Source organism: Heterocephalus glaber, unplaced genomic scaffold, assembly GCF_053883595.1.
Source record: "Heterocephalus glaber isolate CG9 unplaced genomic scaffold, H.glaber_assembly_v1.0 deba00000281, whole genome shotgun sequence".
NCBI classification, from domain to species: Eukaryota; Metazoa; Chordata; class Mammalia; order Rodentia; family Bathyergidae; genus Heterocephalus; species Heterocephalus glaber.
In genome coordinates this window covers 5683879-5695491 of record NW_028258139.1, presented here as the reverse complement: position 1 = coordinate 5695491, position 11613 = coordinate 5683879, and positions in this window count along the sequence as shown.

Below are 11613 nucleotides of genomic sequence, written 5' to 3'. Positions count from 1 at the left end.
CACCAAGAAAGAAAAGGAACTGATAATCTGGCTGCTATCTGGTCACTGTTTGACAGATTTGTTAGTAATTGTCAAAGAATTTACACATTATTCAAATATATGACTATTGATGAACATCTTGCAGCATTTCATGGCTGCTGTAGCTTCAGGGAGTACATGACAAAAAATCTTCAAAACATGGCATTAAAATGTAAGTTTTTGTAAAGCTGAAGACTTATTGATGCTTTCAATTTGAAATTTATACTGGAATTCAGCCATCAGGTCCTTATTCATATGGTGATAAACTAAATGATACTGTAAACATGTATTGCTCCCATCTCCCAAACTAATCAGAATATGACATTTGACAATTGGTTTATGAGTTTCCAATCCATGCTATATTTGCTAACAGAGCACAGCATAGGAAATATATGCAGGAACAAAGCAGAAATTCCAAATGAAATGTTGCAATTTCAAAATAGAAAATTGTATAGTACAATTATTGGATTTCAGAAATATTTACATTGACCTCATATATGGCAAAAAACAAACAAACAAACTGGTACTGCTAATGTCAACATTTCACCATGATGGAAATATTGACAGGAAAACTTGACAAAATGGAAGCCTGAGATGGAAACTTTCTACAATAAAACCAAAGGCAGAGTAGATATTGTTGATGAATATAGAGCAAATATGATGTCATTTGAAACACAAGTATTGGCCAATGGTGGTGTTTTACTCAATCCTAAACATGTGTGACATATATAGTTTGATAGTTTAGAAAGAAAATAACAAGTGCAAACTCCCACAGAGAAATTTTCTTAGAAGATTGCAACTGGAACTCATCGGAGATCATTTACAGGGAGGAAAAACAAAATGTTTCTTCCCAAGGAACTACATAAAATAATTATGGAGCACACTGGTGAGGTGACAGCTGAACAGGTAGGTGCGACATCCCAAAGACCTACTATGACAACAGAAAAACTAAAAAGATGTCAGTCATGTTCTACAAGAAAGGATAAGTAAACAAAACATATGTGCTATCAGTGTAAGCCATACTTGTGTATGGAACATGCAATTTTCATGTGAGAAGACTACCTTGTGTGTGACAGTTGAAGCAAAGATTATTTTCATTGTATAGTTCTACTGGTATTTTCATTGCAGTTCACATAATTTTTTATTTCCCATATTATCTTTTAGGTTTTGTAAGCAAATAAAGAGGTGATGTAAAAATCTTGATGCTTATTCTAAATATGCAACATATGTTTAGAATTTAATACTTTATTTTATTGATATTTTATGTTCCTGTTAATTCCACATTGTATAATATAATAAGAACCTCCTAACAAAACAGCAAGACCAGGGAGATGTCAAGTATGTTCTACAGAAAGTTCAGGGTAGCAACGCAAGTGCAATCAGTGTAAGTGATATGAATGTATGTAATGTACTGTTGTCATGTGTGAAAACTGCCTTAGGTGTGACAAATGAGGCAAAGATTATTTTTTTAGAATTGTATTAGTGACCTGACAGGGTGAGTTCATATTTTTTTGTAGAGTGCTATTGTCATTTGCATTGTCGTTCACATAGGTTTTTAATTCTGAAGTTCTTTTTCTAGACTTTGTAAAACAAAGATCAGTTGATGAATATTTTGAAGCTTTTTTATAAACACTCAATAAATATTAAAAGTGCAATATTTTATTTTTGTGATTTTTTTCTGTTAAGCACTCATTGTTTAATGTAATAAAATTTTTAAAATTAAAATTAATAATTCATCAATAAGGATATTCAAAACAATAAACATGAGTTTGACACACCCATGTGTATGCACCTTTATGACAAAAAGTTGTTATGCTCCCACATGTCTTTAGTGGTTCCTGAAGTTGACTCGATAATTTGATGAGACCCAAGGATGCCATGGTCTCTCCTTCTGAAACTGTGGGGAATACTAATAATCCTTGTTGTGAACTATTCAAAGTAATATACAATTTAGATTCATTTGATTACCCTAATTTATCACTTGTGAGATAAAAGGAATTTAGTGACTCCATATGTGGTACTTTCAATATTTTTGACAAAGTGGAAAATATAATTATGCTGGCTTTTAGCATCTCTAGACAAACTAGGGAAGGAAAACAATGAGCTCAACATATCCATAGGAAATCTAAAGTCTTCTTACTGTGAGGACAAATTAATAAAGGAAAATAAGGAGTTCAAAGATTCAAGTTCCCAGCTTTAGACACACATAAATAATTTAAAAGTTTCTAAGTGTGTTCTGAAAGAAAATCCCCTCTCCTTTAGCTCCAGAGCTGAGATGGCAGAATCCCAGCCACAGAACTTCATAATCCAATTGGCTAATATAGTTTAAAATGAATTCTCAGTCTTGAACAGTATCTGAAGTGAAGGTGAGGGCACTGATCAGAAAAAAATGGGGTCCCATAAGCTGGGATGGAGATGTTTGGGAGACCTTTGATGAGGCTGAGGATGTTGATCTCCTAGATTCTAATGAGATTATTTTTCCAGAAGCAAGATTTCCCCACCCATGGTGGTGGAGGCATCCCCACTCACAACCTTTGTGCTGTTCAACTCTCCTAGCATACTTGAAGAAACTAATCCCTGTGTTTACCAAGCACAATATTGTTGACACTCCTCAGGACCTACCTCATCACCCATTTTTGCCTCTAGGCCTATATCCAGATTCAAATCACAGAAGGCTGCTAAGGATGAAGTATATAGTGTGACCCATGAGGGGATCCACTCTTCTCCTAAAGAACTTCTGTAGTTTTGTAACTCTTATAAGCAAAGGAATGATGAACAATTGTTGGAATGGATTTCATGGGTGTGGTATAATGATGGCAAAAACATACACCTGGATCAGGCTGAGCTTTTTTTATATGGGTCCATTAACCACAGATTCTGAATTTAATGTTGTAGCTTGTGGAATAAAAACATGTCAATATTTTATTTGGCTGGTTGGCAGAAGTGTGGATCAAAACATAGCCCACTGTGAATGAGTTAGAGATGCTTGATATTCCATAGTTTATTGTTGATGAGGGAATTCAGAGGGTTAGTGAAATGGAAATGCTGGAGTGGATTTGTCATGTTAAACCTAATCCTCCACAGTAGGATGATCCAGACAACGTACACTTCACTAACACCTTGAGAAACAGATTCATGAGGGGAGAACTAGGATCCTTGAAGACACCTGTCATTGCTCTTGTCTGTATGCCAAACCTTACATAGAGAGTCTGCATTACTCAGCTGGGAAAATTAAAGCCAACAGGTTTGATTGGATCCCAGAGTAGCAGGAGTCAATTGGCATTCAGGTAATTGACAAAGACAAGGTGCATGCAATAGACAGCAGAATCAGAACAATGATCATAATGATCTGACAGATATAGACTTATGATGTTGCTGATTAGCCTTGGCATTCTCAAAAGTGAAATAGGAAGTCTACAAAGTTTTTACTAGATTTATATAATCAAAAAATTTAAGGGAAATGAATAGAAATCTACTTCAAATATAGTAACAAACAATCACAGACCCTCAAAAAGTTCCCAGATTTGAGTCAGTTTACAGACTCAGAATCCTTTGAATGAAGGAGAGGCCAGGTCTCCTGAAGAAGACCCCTGGTGTACCACAAAAAATGTATATGATCGATCTTTCTCCCATCCTTCACCAAAAGAACCTAAGGCCTTTTACTAAGGTAACTATATTTGGTGAAAGGAAATGATCAGACATTTTGGGGACTACTGGACATAGGTTCTGAAATAATGGTGATTCTAGGGGATCCAAAACATCATTGGGGCCCTCCAGTAAGAGTAGAAGCTTATGGAGGTCAGATGATCAATAGAGTTTTAGTAAAGCTTCCACTCATAGTGGGTCTTGAAGGACTTCAAATCCATTCTGTAGTCATTTTCTCTGTTCCAGAATCCATAATTGGGATAGGTATACTTAGTACTTGGAAGAATCCACATATTGATTCCTTAACCTGTAGTGTGAGGGCTATTATGCCTGGAAAAGCCAACTGGAAGCCAGTAGAGTTGCCTTTGCCTGATAAAATAGGAAACAAAAAAACGACATCTGTGGAAGGATTTCCGAGATTAGTGCTACTATCAAGAACTTGAAGGATGCAGGGATGGTGGTTTCCAGCATATTTCCATTTAATTCTCCCATTTCACATGTGAAGAGGATGGATGAATCTTGGAGAATGACAGTGAATTACCATAAACAGAATCAAGTGTTGACTCTGATTGCAGTCTGTACCAGATATGGTTTCCTTGGTTGAGCAGGTTACCGGTACTTGGTATGCAGCTATTTATTTAGCAAATGCCTTCTTTTCCATACCTACCCATAAAGCCCATCAGCAACAAGTTGCTTTCAGCTGACAAGACCAGCAATACACCTTTACTGTCCTATCACAAGGTTATATTAACTCTTGTGCTTTGTTTCACAACTTAATTTGCAGGAATCTTGATCACCTTTCTCTCCCACAAGGTATCATACTGGTCTGTTACATTGATGATATAATGCTGATTGATCCAAGGGAGCAGAAGGAAGCAACCACTCTGGATTTGTTAGTAAAGCATTTGAGAACAAGAGGATAAGAAATAAATCCAACTAAAATTCAAGGTCCATCTGCCTTTTGATATTTCCAGAAGACCAGTGGTGTTGGACATGTAGAGATATCCCTCCATAAAAGATAACTTCTTGCAATTACTAACAAATTTATGGAAATTAAAACCTCACTACATATCTTACTTCACAAAACTTACCCCTCTGAAGAGGAATAGAAGTACTTTTTCTCCCCTTCTGGTAACTCCTGCTAAAACATCCTTGAATATTCTATATGAAACCAACATAAATAGACTTTGAAAACTAAAGAATATCAGGGAGTTAAAAAATGACATGGTAGTGAGTATCTTGGATTTCTTTTTGTTTCCTATTCCTGACTGGATGCAGAGAAGCTAGAAACACTGAGGCAAAAGGAATAGAAAAAAATGGGTATACTCTCTGACAAAAAGACAAGAAAAGAGACAACTTAACAAGACATAAAAACAACTTAGACAATACCCGTTGGACTATAGCCAAGCACCACAGCAAGTAGAAGTTGAACTCCATCTCACTTTCACCAGCCAAGATCAAGTGGAGAACTAGATTTCACCCTTGCCCAGGTGTAATGATATGATATGGTCTATATTTCCACTAACACAGTGTTAAAAGGCAGAGAAACAGAGACTTCCACTTCTCTTCCCATAGTCAGTGGAAACAAGTAGGCTTGGACTTCATTCTATTCAGTGGTCAAGAGGCATGTACCTTGCTCTTTTTGGCAGGAAAAATCACTTTTAATACTAAGAACCAAGAAATCTCAGAATGAGGGAAAACAATATATAATTAACAGATGCCAATAATATGATGGAATAATGAACATTTTAAAGAAGTCGTAAAAATGTTTCAACAAGTGATTACAAACATCCTTGAGACAAATGAAAATATAGGGAATCTCATAAGACATAGAAATTTTCACCTTAAAAAAAAAAAAGTAGCCTCAGAGAACTGTGTAGTTTTAAAAAAAGGAATATTTGTGTTACTAATATTTGTGTTACTAAAACCCCAGAAGGAGAAGAAAATAATTGGGGATAAAGAGATGATTTGAAGAAATAATGACTGAAAATGTCCAAGATTTGGATAAAACCCAAACCAGTAGATTTAAGAGAAGTAAACAACATCCATGACCAATACAAAGAAATCCATGCCAAGACACACCTTACTCGAACTTCTGGAAACTGAGTAACAATATGGAATTATAACAGCAACTGGAGAAAATGACATATTACCTGAAAATCACAAACTTCTTTCCAGCTAAAGCACAGTGATGTTTACGGCCACTGGCCATTAACAGAGCATCAACACATTTATTGAAAGAGGACACTTACTGAGAAGACAATGAAGAGAAAGTTTAGTTTCACCTTCCTTCCTCACTGGTTCCTTCCATGGCCTCTACAAGCCTACCAATGTGCATAAGGTTTATTTTTGAACATCTTGAATAAGTATCATATTTGAACTGCAGCATTTTCAAATAGCTGTCTTTTCAATTCTCTTCTCTTTTTTGCTTCTATATACAGAGAAATGTTGGAGAAGACAAAGGTTTTTTCTGGACTTGGAGAAATAAAGTTTTGGCTTGATAGGATTTACTTATATGAATCATAATTATTTACACTGATAATATTTGGAGGAACTTCACAAAAAGAAAGGATGAAGAATGAAGATCTTTGTCTCATGCATCTCAAATATAAATTTGAAAATAGATTACAATTGATATTGCTAGAGGAAAAATTGAATTATATTTTTATTCTTTTTATAAAAAATGATATTGTAAAGTCATTGTTATAGAAAGAGCAACAAAATGTGCATGTATCCAAAAATTTTATGAAGATATGAGATATATCAAGCTATTAATGATTAAATATTGTGCTCTTTCTTCTGGAATTTTTCATGTGCATATTTGTTACTTTTTAAAATCTGAAATTCCTTCCAATTTCATATTTATTCAAGTAATTATTCACATTTTAATTCAGTTCAGTAATCTCATTTGTTTCCATAATTTGCAGTTTCCAGATTTCATAGACCACAAAATATAGCTCTCTCCAATGCACCTGCAGTATATCAATGTGCAATATCTGGAACGAGACTTTACTATGAACAACAAAATAAATGAGGTCTATTTAGCATACATCAATCACAATTTATTTTTCTTTCTCTTTATTAAAATAATCTTCATGACAAATATAAATACCCAAATTGTTAAACAAGAAATTAAAGCATATCTGTTGTAATATGGCTTGATGAATTCATTGTAAACATATGGCTTAATGATTTATCAAAGTATGTTATAGAAGCTGATTAATTCAGAGAGTGGGAAGCTAGCAAACTAGTTGTCTGAGAAAATAAAACCTTAATGTGTATAATTTACAGATTTCCATTGTATAAATTTTCCCACCATGCCCAATTTCAAGTTATTAAACAGTAATAAACAGCTTAAAAACTCCTGCACACTTAACCATCAGCTCTCCTAAATTTTTGCTTGCTCTGGCACACCACTGGGTTCAGTCACATGAAAATGTTTCTGTGAATCCCTAGTTTGTGCTGGTGAAGAGAAGTGAATGATTTATGTCACATTTGTCTTCCAACCCTATACTATTTCAAAATACTCTTTGTCAGGGGCATGCTCAGTGGTTGAATTTCAGTTCATGTCTTTTTACTGTAAAACAGTAAATAGCAGTGCAGTTTGTAACAGCTAAAACTTGGAAACAGCCCAAATGGCCATCAACTGCAGACTGGATAAAGAAAATGTGGGGTTTTTTTTTATAAAATTGAGTACTACTCAGCCATAAAAAATGAGAAATTAGAGACATTTATAGCAAGGTGGATGCATATTGAGGCAATACTCTTAAGTGAAATAAATAGGACACACATGTATAAATACTGAATAGTTTCTCTGGTGTGAGAAACTGAAAGTGTAAATAAGGACTAAGTGTATAATAGGTAATGTGAAATAGGAAGAAAAGGGGCAAAGGGGAAGGAAGTGGGAGAGCTAGGGGAAAGGATAGAAGGGAATGGGATTAATATGAGAAAATGGAAAAATAGGAACAAAATCTTTGTAAATAGGGAGGAATGGAGGGGTTGAAGGGAGGGCTGGGCAAGGGTGAAAAACAAGAACCAAGAGAGACTATGTAAAGGTGCAAATTTCCAATGATGAATGTCATTATATTGTATACCTAAAATGTACCAATGATTAGAATGAATAATCGATAATGTAAAATAGGAAGAAAGGGTCCAAAGGGGTAGGGGTAGTGGGAGGGGCAGGGGAAGGGAAAGAAGGGAAAGGAAAAATGATGAGAAATGGAAAAAATGGAAATAAAGTCTTTGTAAATAGGGAAGGGTGGAGGGCATGAAGGGAGGGCTAGGAATGGGGAAAAAATAAGAACCAAGATGCATTATATAAAGGTACAATTCCCAATGAGAAATGTAATTGTGTTGTATACCTACAATGTACCAATAAAAGAATTTAATACAAACAACAACAACAACAACAAAAAACCAGTAAATTACTTTGGGCACATGCATTGGAAAGGGCCCAGAGTACTCTGTAAATGTAGAAGACCCATATTATAATTCTATTATATTTAAAATATTATGATTCTTTTCTTTTACTTAGCAAATAGTGATTCTATTTGTTAGCGAGGTACCATGTGATATTTTGATGTAGATCTATGTGCTTTTATCAGATTATTGGTGTTCCCCTTAATCTTTCAAAACATGCACTTGCACAAACTGAAAACTTGTGAAGCCAGAGGAGCTCAAGACACTATGGTAAGACATGCCATAACTCTCAGGGGATGAAATATCATCTCAATATTTGGAGCTGAAAACAAGGATCAGTGATTCTGAGTAATGCCAATCTAAAGATAAATGTGAAATGTGTTAACACATACAAAAAATACAAGTATGCATAAGTAAGTATTCAAAACCAAAATTACAAGTCACATATGAAGATCATTTATATTTTCCATCATTGGTTCATTTCATTTCCTGATGCATTGGCTCCCCCTCTCCACACCTCTCTGCCATCCTGCAGTATGAAGCACCCCAATATCATGAAGTCAGCCCCTAACTCACTTTGCTATCCTTGGTCTTGGCTCACTGTCCTACCCATCCTCCTTGCTTCCTTCATCATCCACACTTCAATCAGAAATATGGGAGATGATTTCATGGGATTAATTCATTAAAATTATTAAGAAATTGTCTATTTCTTGAAATTTATAGATTAAACAGATAATCATTGTAAGAAGGCCTTAGTAAAATGGTCATAAATCTCCTTTTCAAATGATTTTCTAAGCTCTCAACCATATATAACCTCGTGCTCTGCCTATACAAAATTTTCTGTCACTTTTTCCAGAGGTGACAAGTAAATTGACATTGATATGTAGTGATTTCTTTCTAAATTCTTTAATGTTTTTTCTTAGAAAATAATGATTCTACTTGTTAGTGAGGTGCCATATGATGCTTTGATGTAGCTCTGTGTACTTTTATCAGAAGTATCAGAATACCCGTGTTTCCTTTAATCTTTTAAAACTCATGATTATTTGTTAATCTCATTCTTCACAATGCATTTCTGAGACAGTGATTAAAATCACTCACACCAGAGCAGAGTCAGTTTCTTCCTAGTCTTCCCAATCCTTTTAAATTAATATGTACAAGCAGCTTTAATGTTTAATAAAATGAGTATTTGAACACCTCTGCAAAAAAAAATTATTAAAGAATAGATTATGTCTATCCATATTTCATTCCCAATCCCAAGCTCACTACTCAATAAATATTTGCTAAGTGAGTGAATGGATGTTAAATAGGCCTGGCTGCTGACATGACTTATATATTGTACTTTAAAGCAATATTTAAAGATGACCTATATCAATGAACTCTAGGCCAAGAAATGGTGATTAGCTACTAGGGGATGTTATTTATATCTTCTATGACTGATGCCTTTGCTTTCTTTCATCGATATAACAATTTATTTGTATGCAATCAGATGTTCTATAAATCTTTTTAGTTCTCAGACTTTATGCAATGTATAAACTCATGGCCTCTCACTTTATGCGTTTTTTATATTTATTCCTATGGAACTAGAATTCAAACAGTCTCTTTAGAATATTAACAACTCTAAGAAGGAAGATATAGTCTACGTTATGTGATGATCATTCTCAGAAACATAGTAGCTATAATCCACCTCTTACCTTTTATGAATAAACAACTATAACTATCCATAAAGTCCATCATATTTTATCTTTTAATATAATAATTTGATTCTTTTAAAAATTTAAGCTGACTAGTGATACACAAAAATATTGTGTATGGTGTTCACTTTTGATCCCTTTTTCCACTAACCTAAAATATAAATAAGTTATTTCAGAATAGAAAATTTATGTTTCTCTCTGGAGAAACTGTTGAAATAATTTCACCATTCAGTGAATAGGAAGGTGTTTAAGGGTAAGTGCTTAGTGCTAGTATCTGCTGGTGAAGAAAGACAAGCTAGCTAATGGAGTCAAACATGAGGTGGTGAGTCCGATGTCCTTCAGGGATTTAGAAAAATCTGAAATTAAACATAACAGAAAATTAATATGTAAGAGTGCACTGAATTTAAAGATATAAAACCACAAGATAATTGAAAACATCAGATGCATTGAGAAAACTAACAATGTAAAAAGAGGAAATGTGTTTATTGATTCAAATGATTTTAACCTCCAACATTGTTTTAATTGACAGGCCATATACTTTATGCTTTCAAATAGAATATGATCACAGTCTTTAGCAAAGTTTCAGATGCAATATCTGTTTCAAATGCATGGAAAATTGTAGCATTTTTTTCCACCATTAAGTTTATTGGTACATTTTACATATAAAATACATTTAAATACATCATTGGGATCTTGTACCATTACATGAGTATCTTGGTTCTTATTTTTTTCCCCTTCCTCTGCCCTCCCTTCATGCCCTCCACCCTTCCCTATTTGCAAAGATTGTGCTGTTTCAATTTTTCCTTTCCTTTTCTCATATTTTTTCCCTTCTTTTCTTTCCTGTTCCTCTCCCACTTCCCCTGCTCCTTTAGACCTTTACTTCCTATTACACAATATCAATTATACATTTTTAAAATTAAAATATCAGGACCTAGGAGACATTAACACAGATTTTACAGAATTTAAAAGGATATAGAAAGTGTATTTCAAAAATCTGTTTTAAAATAAATTTGACAACTTCTAAGAAGTACCTTGGAAGACAAATTAATGAAACTAACTCTGGAGGAAATAAAAATTTGACTAGCACTTTTTTAAAAAAGTATATTCTAGCTTGAAAACCTACCTATAGGACAACAGGCTCGTATACATTTTAACTGATAAATCATATCAAACATTTAAAGTAGAAAAAGAAGGAACACTTCTCCCCTCATTTTAGGAACTCAACATTGTGCTAATCCTAAAACTGGATAAAGGTAATAGAAGAAAAAAGTATGAACATAGATAGAAATTTGTTTAACAAAACAAACTATTAGAAGTCAGATCTGGTGGTATGTAGAAAGTGGTTTTATTAAAGGGATGGCAGTGTTGGTTCAGCAAAGGAAGATCCACACCCGAAAGTCACCATTTTAACAGAGGAAAGGAAAAAGTCATATGATCCTGTCACTAGTTGGAGAAAAAGTATTGGACTAAATTCTACAGCTGTTCATGGTAAAAGCTATCAGGAGACTAGAAAGTAGAACAGAAACTTCTCAACAGATTAAAGACATGTACTCCACACTTCCAGCGAGAATGCCTTATATGAATGGAGAAGATACAATGCTTTCTCCTTAAGGTGGAGAACAAGGGCAGATATGCTTATTCTTCATCTGTCCATTAAACTTTGAAATATAGGCCCAAACCAAAATAGCCTGGCAATAAAATGACACAATTAGGATAGGATTGGCAAGGTAGAAGCAAAATCTTTATATGCAGATGAAATGATCATCTACAAAGACAATACTAAGAAATCTCTAGGAGCCCCTAGAACTTGTATTTGAATTTAGCAGGATTAGAAAACACA